The sequence below is a fragment of the Salvia miltiorrhiza genome, chromosome 1 (genome assembly GCF_028751815.1).
Source record: "Salvia miltiorrhiza cultivar Shanhuang (shh) chromosome 1, IMPLAD_Smil_shh, whole genome shotgun sequence".
NCBI classification, from domain to species: Eukaryota; Viridiplantae; Streptophyta; class Magnoliopsida; order Lamiales; family Lamiaceae; genus Salvia; species Salvia miltiorrhiza.
In genome coordinates, this window is record NC_080387.1 from 50,912,216 (window position 1) to 50,924,585 (window position 12,370).

Here is a 12,370-nt window from a genome sequence, read left to right on the forward strand (position 1 = left end):
GTGTTTTTGTTTTGTTCTCTGAAAGGTTGAATACCTTGAAAACTCCCTCAGATTGAGAGTTTCTGGACTCTGCTAAGTCCTGTTGGAACTTTTGGAGGGACCAGTGTGTATCCTTGCTCCACAGATAAATCTGTGCTGAGATCTGGGCTATTCCCTGCTCCTGAACTCCATTTGTTTCCTCTTTAAGGTCCTGGTGACCTTTGCTGTGGTGTCTCTTGCTCTGTGCTTGTGTGATCTCCTTTACTTTCATCTGCATCAACATGAACAACATGCATGTAGTGCCATTTAATGGCAGGGACGATTTTCAGGATTGGAAAATTAAAATTGAGTGCATTTTGGTTAAAGAAAAGGTAAAGAAGGCAATAACCACAAAAATTGATGAGGCTGTTACTGATGTTAAATTACAAGAAATGAATGATAGTGCTAGGGCCACTATTTTGTTAAACTTGTGCAGTTCTGTGGTCAGAAAAGTGGCTCATCATGCTTGTGCAAAAGACCTGTGGGATGATTTAAATGCTTTATATGCTGCTCCCTCTGAAGTGTCAACATGGTCTTTGCAAAACCAATTCATGTCTTTTCAAATGGATCCTTCTAAGGATGTAGACACTAACATGGAAAATTTCAATAAACTCCTGCATGATTTAAAGCTTGCTGGAGATGATTCTATTGAGAAGTATGCCCCCCAAATTCTTTTAAACTCTATACCTGAGCCTTTTGCTGAGGTAAAATCTGCATTGAAGTATGGAGGGTCAAAAGTTACTTGTGAAATGATCACTAATGGTCTTAAGTCTAAAGAAAGTGAACTAAATCTGGTTAAGTCAAAACCTATGCATGGTGAAATCCTTTATGTGAATAAAAACCAACCCCAGAACTTCAATAGAGGTCAGAACCAGGATAGGCCTAAGGATATGAGACCTTATAATCAGAATTCTGAGTATAGAGGTCAAAACCAGAACCAAAACTCTGATCAAAAGCCTAGGAAGGTCTGCTGGAACTGTGGAAAACCAGGTCATTTCATAAACAGATGTAAACTTCCTAAGCAGAAAAAGCAACCCACCCCTGAAGAGCCTAGTCAGAATGCCAATAATGTGTTTGAGGATGATTGTGTTTACATGATGCATGACCTTGATTTTCAGTTTATCAGTTACTCAAATGCTATTTCAAAAACTATGAGTTCCAGTGAATGGCTCATTGATTCTGGCTGTACTTTTCATGTTACTCCTCATGAGCACATGTTTCTTAACCTACAACCTGTCAAGTCTGGTCATGTAGCTCTAGCTGATGGTCAAAATTGTGAAATTATTGGAAAGGGTGATGTTTGTTTAAGATTTGAAAATGGAAAATATCTCACTTTGACTGATGTCAGATATGTTCCCAACTTGAAGTTCAGTTTGTTATCTGTGTCTCAAATTGCTGATAATAGGGTAACTGGATCTGTTGATCATCTGAGTTTTCAATTCAAGCAAGATTCTGAGCATGTCTTTTCTGCACTTAGGAAGGGAAATTTGTATGCTGTGCATGCTGAATCTGTGCCTTTACAAGTTGCTAATGTGGTTCATGATGATAAGTCTGCACTTTGGCATGCTAGACTAGGTCATATTAGCAATAAGGGCATGAATATCCTGAAAAAGACTGGAGTTTTTGGAAATGACAAGATTTCAGACATCCCATTTTGTGAACCCTGCATTCTAGGAAAACACCACAAGTCTGCATTTCCCACATCTGTTCCCTATCCAAGAAAGCATGTTAGCACTGAAATCCTTGAATATTTGCATGCTGATGTCTGGGGCCCTGCAAAGGTGCCCACTCATGGTGGCAATGTGTATTTCTTGTCTGTGATAGATGACTTTTCTAGGAAAACTTGGGTGTTTCTCATGAAGCATAAATCTGAGGTGTTTGATAAGCTGTCTAAATGGGCTGTGCAGATTCAAAACCAAACTAGGAAGAAGATTAAATGCATAAGAACTGACAATGGTCTTGAGTTTTGTAATCATTCCATGGATAGATGGTGTTCTGAGTTAGGCATCATTAGGCACAAGTCAGTCCCTTATACTCCACAGCAAAATGGAGTTGTTGAGAGAATGAATAGAACTCTTCTTGAGAGAGTTAGGAGTCTCCTTGTTGCTTCTGGTCTTTCAAAACATTTCTGGGGTGAAGCCCTTATGACTGCAGTCTATCTGATAAATAGATCTCCTTCTGTGCCTTTGCTTGGTAAGCTTCCAGAGTCTGTGTTTTGGGATAAACCTGTATGCATGAATAACTTGAGAGTCTTTGGTTGTGCTGCTTATATGCATCAAAGTGTTGATAAACTGGAACCTAGGGCAAAGAAGTGTATCTTCTTAGGTTATCCTGAAGGTGTTAAGGGGTACAGGTTGTGGGATAGGTCTGTACCAGGTTTCAAAACTTGTATTAGCAGAGATGTCTCCTTTAATGAGCTGAGTTTTCCTTGTTTATTGAATTCCTCACAATCTGCTGCTCCAAGTGAGGTGGAGAACATAAATGCTTATGATGCTGCTAGGTATGAGTTCATGTTTACTCCTGTAATTCCTTTTGAGGTGGAACCTGAGCCCAATCCTGAACCTACTCCTCCCCTTGACCCAGTAATTCCTGAAACTATTGTGAATAACCATGATGTGCAAGAGCCTGCTCTAAATGATGTGTCAGTGAATGATAACTTGAATGATTATCAACTTACTAGAGATAGAGAGAGAAGGCATGTTAGACAGCCTGCTAGGTATGATGAATACAATATGTCCATGTATGCTTTCAATGTGTTTAACAATGTGGATCAAGCTGAACCTTGTTCTTATTCTGAGGCTGTTAACTCTGATGAATCTGCTAAGTGGATTACTGCTATGGAATCTGAAATAAACTCTCTGCATAACAACAACACTTGGATTTTGGTTCCTAAACCGGCTGACTGCTCTATTGTTGAATGCAAATGGTTGTTTAAGATTAAAAATGAGGTGGAAAGTATCAGGTATAAGGCTAGGCTTGTTGCCAAAGGTTTTACACAGAAAGAGGGCATTGATTACAATGAAATATTTGCTCCTGTTGTGAAATTTACTACTGTGCGCATCATGCTTGCTCTCTGTGCTCATTTTAATTGGGAACTGAAACAAATGGATGTTACAACTGCTTTCTTGCATGGTGAGCTGGAAAATGACATTTATATGAAGCAGCCTGAAGGTTTTGTTGATAAAAACTTTCCTGATCATGTTTGCCTACTCAAAAAGTCTTTATATGGTCTAAAACAGTCACCTAGACAATGGAACTTGAAATTTGATCAATGCATGAAAAGCATGAATTTTGTTAGGAGCAGTTTTGATCATTGTTTGTATCACTTGAGTGGTAAGTCTCCTGTGTTCTTGCTTTTGTATGTTGATGACATGCTTATTCTGGGTCCTTGCTTGAAAACTATTCAGCATGTTCAAAAGTGCCTTTGTGAAATGTTTGACATGAAAGATCTAGGTGATGCCAAGAAGATTCTAGGCATGAGCATAGAAAGAGATAGGGAAAACTGTACCCTTTTGCTGCATCAATCTGAATATGTGAATCAAGTCTTGCATAAGTTCAACATGTTTGATTGTAATCCTGTCAATGTGCCTCTTGGATCTCATTTTGAACTAAGTAAGAAGCAATGTCCTACCTCTGATTCTGATCTTGAAGAAATGAGAAACATACCTTATGCAAATGCTATAGGCTCTGTTATGTACTTGATGATAAGCACTAGACCTGATATTGCTTATGCTGTCTCATGCTTGAGTAGATACATGTCAAATCCTGGTCTCCCTCACTGGGAAGCTGTGAAATGGCTTTTCAGATACCTTAAGTCTACTATGAAACATGGTCTGCTTTTCTCTAAGTCTAAAAATGATGTGAAATGTGTGGGTTATGTGGATTCTAATTTTGCTAATGATAGAGATAGTAGGAAGTCTTCCACCTCATATGTGTTCACTTTGTGTGATGCTTGTATTAGTTGGAAATCCCAGTTACAAGGCATTGTGGCCATCTCTACTACTGAATCTGAATATATAGCTGCTACTGAAGCTGTGAAAGAAGCAATATGGTTGAATGGTGTGCTTTCTGATATTAACTTTATTGATGACAAACCTGTGCTCTTCTCTGATAGTCAGTCTGCTATACAACTGTGCAAAAACCCTGTTTTTCATGATAGAACTAAACATATTGATGTCAAGTATCATTTCATCAGAGATGTTGTTGAAAGAGGTGATGTCATTCTAAACAAGATCCCTTCTCAGTTCAATCCTGCAGATATGGGCACTAAGTGCCTACCAGTTGCAAAGCTGGAATCTTGCAAAAGGACTTTGAACATTGGGCCTGGATGAAATCTCTGTGCTTTTGTGACAAGTTCAGCCTTTGTGGCTGCTTGTTTTCTGCTCTTGTCTGTTGTTATTTGCTGCATGTGTTGAGTCTGTTCCTCTGCTTTGTCCTGTGTTTGCCTGCTCTGCTTGTTCTCTCTTACTTTGTGTGTCTGGTTTGTTGAGAGTCCTGTTTTGTTCTCTTGTCTCTATGTCTTGTTCTTTTCTTTTGTGTTCCTTGAGTGGATCTTTTGTGTGTGCATGCTGTGTCTTCAATGATAACCCTTTGGGTTTGAGAAATTGGTGATTACCCTGGGTTGGTCTCTGTGGTTTGAGATTGAGTTAAATATGCTTAATATTTCTCTCACCCTCTCTTGTCTTGACTTTGTGGCAGATAAGAGTAAAAATTAGGGCTGTGATGATAACTCCAACTCTATTGATGACCCTTCCCTGGTGACAGAATGATCAATGTGCCAAAGGTGGATATGTGAGGTTGGCCCATTTTCTCATTCCCTTCTCCCTTTCTTTTTCTTTTTGGGTCTGGGCCAACTTCAGGGCCCAGAACCGAGCCCAATCTCCCATCCCAGCCCATCCCCTTAACCCTAGCCCACTCACACCCCGGATATATTACTCCCGCTTCTCTCTCTCTCTCACTTTCACTCAGCGCCGCTCTCTCTCCCAAACCCTAATCCCTCTCTCTCCCTGACTCTCCATCTTCTCCGCCGCTCCACCGCCCATCCCCTCGGTTCCTCCATCTCCATTACTGCTGTCCAGCTCCTCCCTCTTCCCTTTAAATCTCTGATGCTTTCTCATGCCGGGAATACGGATTATCAAGGACTGAAAGGCTCTGCTATTCCTTTGTGGTTAAACTCCTTGATAATACGGGATTCCCAGACGTGGGTGGAGGTATCACCGGGTTTTTCCTGACCATCGGAGCCCTGTTTGGTGATTACCTGAGAAGATCTGAGCTGCCGGAGTTCTGACCTTGGCTCCTGTTGTTGGTTGCTCTGTTGAGATCTGTGAAGCTGCTCCATTGTCCTTACCTCGCCGTTGATCATTCAGCTGCCGGAAGGGTTGCTGAGTTTAAGGGGGAAAATCTGAGCCCCCTGTGTCCCGAGGACACCTTTTCCCCTTCTCTGAACTTTTACTTCTTTATTTCTTTTCTTTACTTTCTTGTATCTTGTTACTCCTTGCTTGCCCTTTTTTGTGCAGATCTGACAGAGGGAAGGAGGAACTGAGAAGAGAAGAACAGGAGGAGAAGAAGAAGTGCTTGAGCACGAAGTGAGACGGACCGGAGGTTCGGGAAACAAGAGGAGTAATCCCGGCAAGGCGAAGATACCCAACATGATCTCGAGGAATCGGGAGGGATTGTGTTTCTGTGCAGATGATGATGTTGGACTCCCATGCTCCCTTTGATCTCGATGGCCTCTTTCTCGACCAACGCCATTTTTTCAATCACCTTTTCCATAGATTCATACAAAACATCGGAGCTGATGTCATCATCATTTGTGATCCGATCCACAATATGAGATTCAACGACGTCTTCAGCCGCATAAGCTGCATCTGCAATGCGAATCTCCAAAGGATCTGCTTCTGTGTTGTAGGAAGAATAGGAATTATAGCCTTCGAGGAATTCCTGCAGGAAAGTAACCTTTGCAGTGAGAGAGTGAACTTGTTCTTTGTGGAGAGAAATTGGAGGGTGAGGATGAAGCTGAAGGTTATCTATGATATGCATAACAGAGGCCAGAGCTGCATAAGCCGCCATGGTTGTATTATTTCTTTGAAGTTGCAAAAACTGCAGGAGAAAAGGTGGATATGGAAATGAGAAATTGTGTGTGAATCCTCATAAGTTGGCTTTAGTAGAACTATTGAAAGTCAAGTTTAGTGCCCTTTCCAAGGTCAATTAAACAAAGGGAAAAAAGAAAGGCAACTTGGAGCTCTGACACCATGTTACCTATATGATTTAACTATTAATTTCTTCTTCGAAATGAGTTTTTGTGTTTATGAAACCTATATATAGTTATATCACAAAAATTTGTGTCATTGGTCCGAAATGCAATTTAGATGTACATCGACAAAAATTGGCAATTTAAGACGACAACCAAAATAATGGGTTTCAAAAGCTCTCAATTAATTTAAGTTTCAATATTAAATTTCAATATAGATGTTTAGATTTCAACTCCAAACTCATGCAAAAAAATTAAAAGGGTATAGTTTTTTTTACAAAACATAAGATTAAATCTTAATTAAAATAGTTCAAACTATCGAATTCGCAATATTGCCCAAAGATTGAGATTTAATAAGTCATTCCTCCGTTCATCAAAAATAATTTTAAAAGAGGACGACACAAATTTTAATAAAGATAATTGACTGTATTGTGAGTGAAGAAATGATATCACTTAAAAAGTAAAGTTAATAACGATAATTAGTTGTATTGTGAGAGTAGAAATGAACCCATCATATGGTAAAAATAGTAAATAAATAGATGTATTGAGGATAATTAATTAATTGTGAAATATTATCCAAAAATAAAAAAACACTACGTAGATAGACGTCCTAAAATAATAAAAAAGAACTATTTTTTGGTCGACGCACATTATATATTTAATCTAGCCGCCTCTTAAATATATACAAATCTACAAGAACTTGATGCACATTATTGGTCAACGCTTTATATTAGCTTTACAGCGACGCAAAGAGGCCAGCTGCTCTAAACAAATTCATAAACAATTAGCATCACGTGGTGGCTTGATTGAGACAAAGTAATGCCCAGATAACCCCTAGATAGCAAACATATATGAAATTATTTAGGTGTTTTGTAACCAAGATAACTCATAGTGATCATATAGATAAGGTTAGGAAATGATAAAATTATTGTTGTTATGTCTTGAATTTCCCGCTTCGCACTTCGGGGCGAAGTCCCCCTTGCCTCTGGGGGAGGAGACGCTGGCGGCCCAACGGTATGCAGTTTTGGGCTTTAGGTCCAATTTGAGTGTTTTATCTCAGTACTATATATAAGTTGAGATCTGTAATCTGTAACCTTAGCTGCATAATAAAATCTGTTGTCCTCTCTGCCCGTGGATGTAGCCAAATTGGTGAACCACGTAAATCTATGTCTTCTTTACATTTCTGTTTGATTGTGCTCTTTAATCCTATTTCGTCACAACAAATTGGTATCTAGAGCCTGGCCGTTTCGATCAGGGTTTTTTGTCCACACTGTTAGGATTTTCTGGAATCGATCAAGAATGTCTGCTTTCAATGTAAAGGTTGACAAATTCACCGGGAGAAATAGTTTTGGCCTATGGCAGATCAAGATGCGATCTCTGCTGAAACAACATCGTTGAAACAGCAGGGTTTGTGGGCGCCGCTGTCTGGAAAGAAGAAATTTGATAAAGATGATGATGAAGAGTAGAATACTCGGGAACAAAAAGCCCACTCGACTATCATGCTTTGTCTGTCTGACGATGTTATCATCAAGGTTGCCGATCAGGAAACTGCCTAAGGTCTCTGGAAGAAGTTAGAGAGTCTCTACATGACGAGGTCTCTGACCAACAAGTTGCTTCTGAAGCAACGTCAGTTCCGATTAGGCATGCAGGAAGGTACTCCCCTTCGGGATCATCTAGATAAATTAAATAAAATTTTGCTGGATTTGCGTAATATTGATGTTAAAGTAGAAGATGTGGATGTTGCTTTAATTCTGTTAGTATCTTTGCCTGAGTCGTATGAGAAATTTGTTGAATCGTTTATTACTGGGAAAGATACTCTGTCTCTGGAAGATGTTTGATCTGCCCTCCACAGTAGAAAAGATCGTCAACATGCCACTAGCTCGGCCACAGAAAATCAGGCATCAGGGCTGTCTGTCACAGGTAAAGGACAAAAGAAATCTGGGAAGCAGGAAAAGAAGAAGTCGAATCATAAAGGTTCAAAAGGTCCTAAACCCGAAGACATCTGCAATTACTGTAAAGAACCAGGGCACTGGAAGAATGATTGTCTTAAGAAGAAGATAAAGTAGGAGCAGAAAGGGGGTGCCAGTGGTTCTGCAGCTGTGGCAGAAACTGATACGAATTCTGAAGATGATCTGGCCTTGGTTGCTGCTGCACAGTCACATCGTAATGATGTGTGGATTCTGGATTCTGGGGCATCATACCATATTTGTCCAAACAGGGAGTTCTTCTCAACCTATGAGCAGATAGATGGAGGCAATGTTTCCATGGCCAACAGTGCTGTCTGCAAGGTGGTTGCAATTGGCTCAGTCACGATACAGACACATGATGGGGTATTGTTCGCTAATTATTTTCACCACGCCGCAAGTATACGGTGTAGTTGCAACATAGGGAAGCAAGGTCGTATTCTACAAGGATTAGTAGTCAAATTCTAGTGATTACCTTAAGTCATTATGCTAGAGCTATTTAGACTAAACAATGAGGTGAGTGGTTTGATTATCTAAACAATTCAAAGACAAAATAAGAACAATCAAACAAAGTGGATTAATTAAGTGATGAAGGTGGTTTAGAGATTAGGCATCGATGGATTAGCAATGGACTTCAAATTAGCTCAATATTAGTCTTGATATTCCTATTTTATCTAGAGTGATCTCCCCACTAGTTCTAACCCCCTCTCGGACGACTAAAACGGTAGATTACGGGTCATAGTTGCCGTCCCCGGTCAACTTCTAACCTATAACTCCCAAAAACACAAAGGATCAATAAACTCTCACCCAACTTTCAACCTCCCAGTTTATTGAGTCAATATGTTTGAAGCTCCTAATCTATTATGATTATCCTCTCCCGATTCAAATCACAAATTAGAAATGCATAGAAAGTGGCCAACAATCCATACAAGAATTAAAGATAGGGCTTGAAAAGATAATAACAAGGAAATAATCAAGACATATATTAAGCATAATAATCAATCCATTACATAATCTACTAGCCTAATCCCCAAACCAATGGGGGATTTTAGCCTAACATGTTCACAAACAATAATCCAAAAATAAAGAGATACATAAATGAAATAGAGAGTAAAGTGACAAATCCTATTTCAAGGTTGCTTTCTTCCTTCTCTCCTCTTCAATGCTTCAATCTTAGTAGGTGGGTGTGTTAATGGAGGCTAGGGTTTTGGTGTGGAGTATTGGGGAAGATGAAATTGGGTCTTGAATGTTGGGGGAGATGATGGATATCAAGAATGGGAGGGGGGGAATGAGTTTTAGGGCTCAAATTCATGACTAGGGCCCACTTGGGGGGAGCCCCACCTTTTTCCCGCGGTCACAGCCCGTGATCGCGGCTAAGGAACGTGGGAAAATGGCAAGGGACCCGCGGTCCCACCCCGCGGGCGCGGGTGGTGACCGCGGGGGTCCTCTGGAGTCGAGGGCGAGTTTGCCGCGGTCCCACCCTGCGGCCGCGGGTGGTGACCGCGGGCTACTGGGCTCTTTGCGCAGTCTGCTCGTTTTGCTCCGTTCTTCCTCGTCCGGACTCGAATTTGGTCGCCGTTTGCGCTCACGGATTCCTCTCGAGACGTACTTCAATCTCATGTATTCAAAATTCTCCAAATAGTTCTTGATTTTTCCTGAAAGCAGTCCAAAAACTATACCAAACATCAAATCTCAACAAAGCACAACATTAAGGTACAAACAAGCACAGTCATTTCTAGTTGTTAATAGTTGAATACAGGGCTTCAGTAGAATAGTTTCCATCGGATGATAAGATCCTAAGGGGGTTTATTAGCACAGGCATGATCTCATCCCACATCTGCCATTTCCCCAAATTACAATGGCAGGAATTCCCAAGTAATATCATAACTTAGAAAAGCAAGAATTTCCAAAAAGTACAAAGAATTCCCGTATTATGGCAATTTGTAGCATTATTTACTTCACCTAGAGTAACTAAGCAGAGCAGTTTCATAGTAGGGTGACAAGTATGCGAGATTAATTGCAGGAAGTAAATGGGTGAGCATCTTTCTAACATATCTGTATGTGTCCATGTGCAGACTACTAAAACATCAAAGCTGAACCTACTTGCCACTAACAGTACTAGATGGATGGAAGCGCGGGAATATACCTCACATCTGCAAGAAAATAACTTAGAGAGAGCAGGAATTCCCAAAAAGTACCAAGGATTCCTGAATTATGGCAATTTATACCATTATTTACTTCACAAGCAAAACATGAAGGAAAATGACAACAATTCATACAAAAATGAGGTACGAAAACCATGTTTGTCAGGTATTCTGCACCTTGAATGAAGTCAGGCATGTTCCATAGATGACGAAGAATTTGATATCATTGATTCACGCTTCAAAACTTGAATTGACGACTAACAATATTTTATAGTTGTCAATTCACGCTTTAAAACTTGAATTAACGACTAATACTATTTTTAGTTGTGAATTCAAACTTTAAAACTCAAACTCATGACTATTGAATTCATAACGAAAATGAATGTTGGTTGTGAATTTGACTGTGTATGAATGAGCGGATAATTTTAAAAAAAATTATATGCAAAGGTAAAATGGTAAGTGTGACAATATTTAAAAATTTTAAAATGGGAGAGAGAGAGATTGAGTTCAAAATTTTTGCAAGCCACTAAGTTAGGGCGCTTTGTAAAATTAGGCCATATTTTTTCAGGCTTGCAAATTTGGGTCATTTATTATTAATTTCGGTATAAGTGAACCACATTTGAGCCAGATTGGGCTATAATGTGGCTCATTTACACCGAAATTAATAATAAATGGCCCGCTCAAATTTGCAAGCCCGAAAAAATGTGGCCTAATTTTGCAAAGCGCCCTAACTTAGTGGCCTACAAATTTTTTTGAATTGAATTGAATTAAATTGGTGGCTACCATTTAATTTTCACTATCTATTAGCACAGGCATGATCTCGTCCCACATCTGCCATTTCCCCAAATTACAATGGCAGGAATTCTCAAGTAATATCATAACTTAGAAGAGCAAGAATTTCCAAAAAGTACAAAGAATTCCTGTATTATGGCAATTTGTAGCATTATTTACTTCACCTAGAGTAACTAAGCAGAGCAGTTTCACAGTAGGGTGACAAGTGTGCGAGATTAATTGCAGGAAGTAAATGGGTGAGCATATTTCTAACATATCTGTATGTGTCCATGTGCAGACTACTAAAACATTAAAGTTGAACCTACTTGCCACTAACAGTACTAGATGGATGGAAGCGCGGGAATATACCTCACATCTGCAAGAAAATAACTTAGAGAGAGCAGGAATTCCCAAAAAGTACCAAGGATTCCTGAATTATGGCAATTTATACCATTATTTACTTCACAAGCAAAACATGAAGGAAAATGACAACAATTCATACGAAAATGAGGTACGAAAACCATGTTTGTCAGGTATTATGCACCTTGAATGAAGTCAGGCATGTTCCATAGATGACGAAGAATCTGATATCATTGATTCACGCTTCAAAACTTGAATTGACGACTAACAATATTTTATAGTTGTCAATTCACGCTTTAAAACTTGAATTTACGACTAATACTATTTTTAGTTGTGAATTCAAACTTTAAAACTCAAACTCACGACTATTGAATTCATAACGAAAATGAATGTTGGTTGTGAATTTGACTGTGTATGAATGAACGGATAATTTAAAAAAAAATTATATGCAAAGGTAAAATGGTAAGTGTGGCAATTTTTAAAAATTTTAAAATGGGAGAGAGAGAGAGAGATTGAGTTCAAAATTTTTGTAGGCCACTAAGTTAGGGCGCTTTGTAAAATTAGGCCATATTTTTTCATGCTTGCAAATTTGGGTCATTTATTATTAATTTCGGTATAAGTGAGCCACATTTGAGCCAGATTGGGCTATAATGTGGCTCATTTACACCGAAATTAATAATAAATGGCCCGCTCAAATTTGCAAGCCCGAAAAAATGTGGCCTAATTTTGCAAAGCGCCCTAACTTAGTGGCCTACAAATTTTTTTGAATTGAATTGAATTAAATTGGTGGCTACCATTTAATTTTCACTATCTATTTCACATATTTCGCGCCATTAATACATTTGAGAATGTATATAATGAAA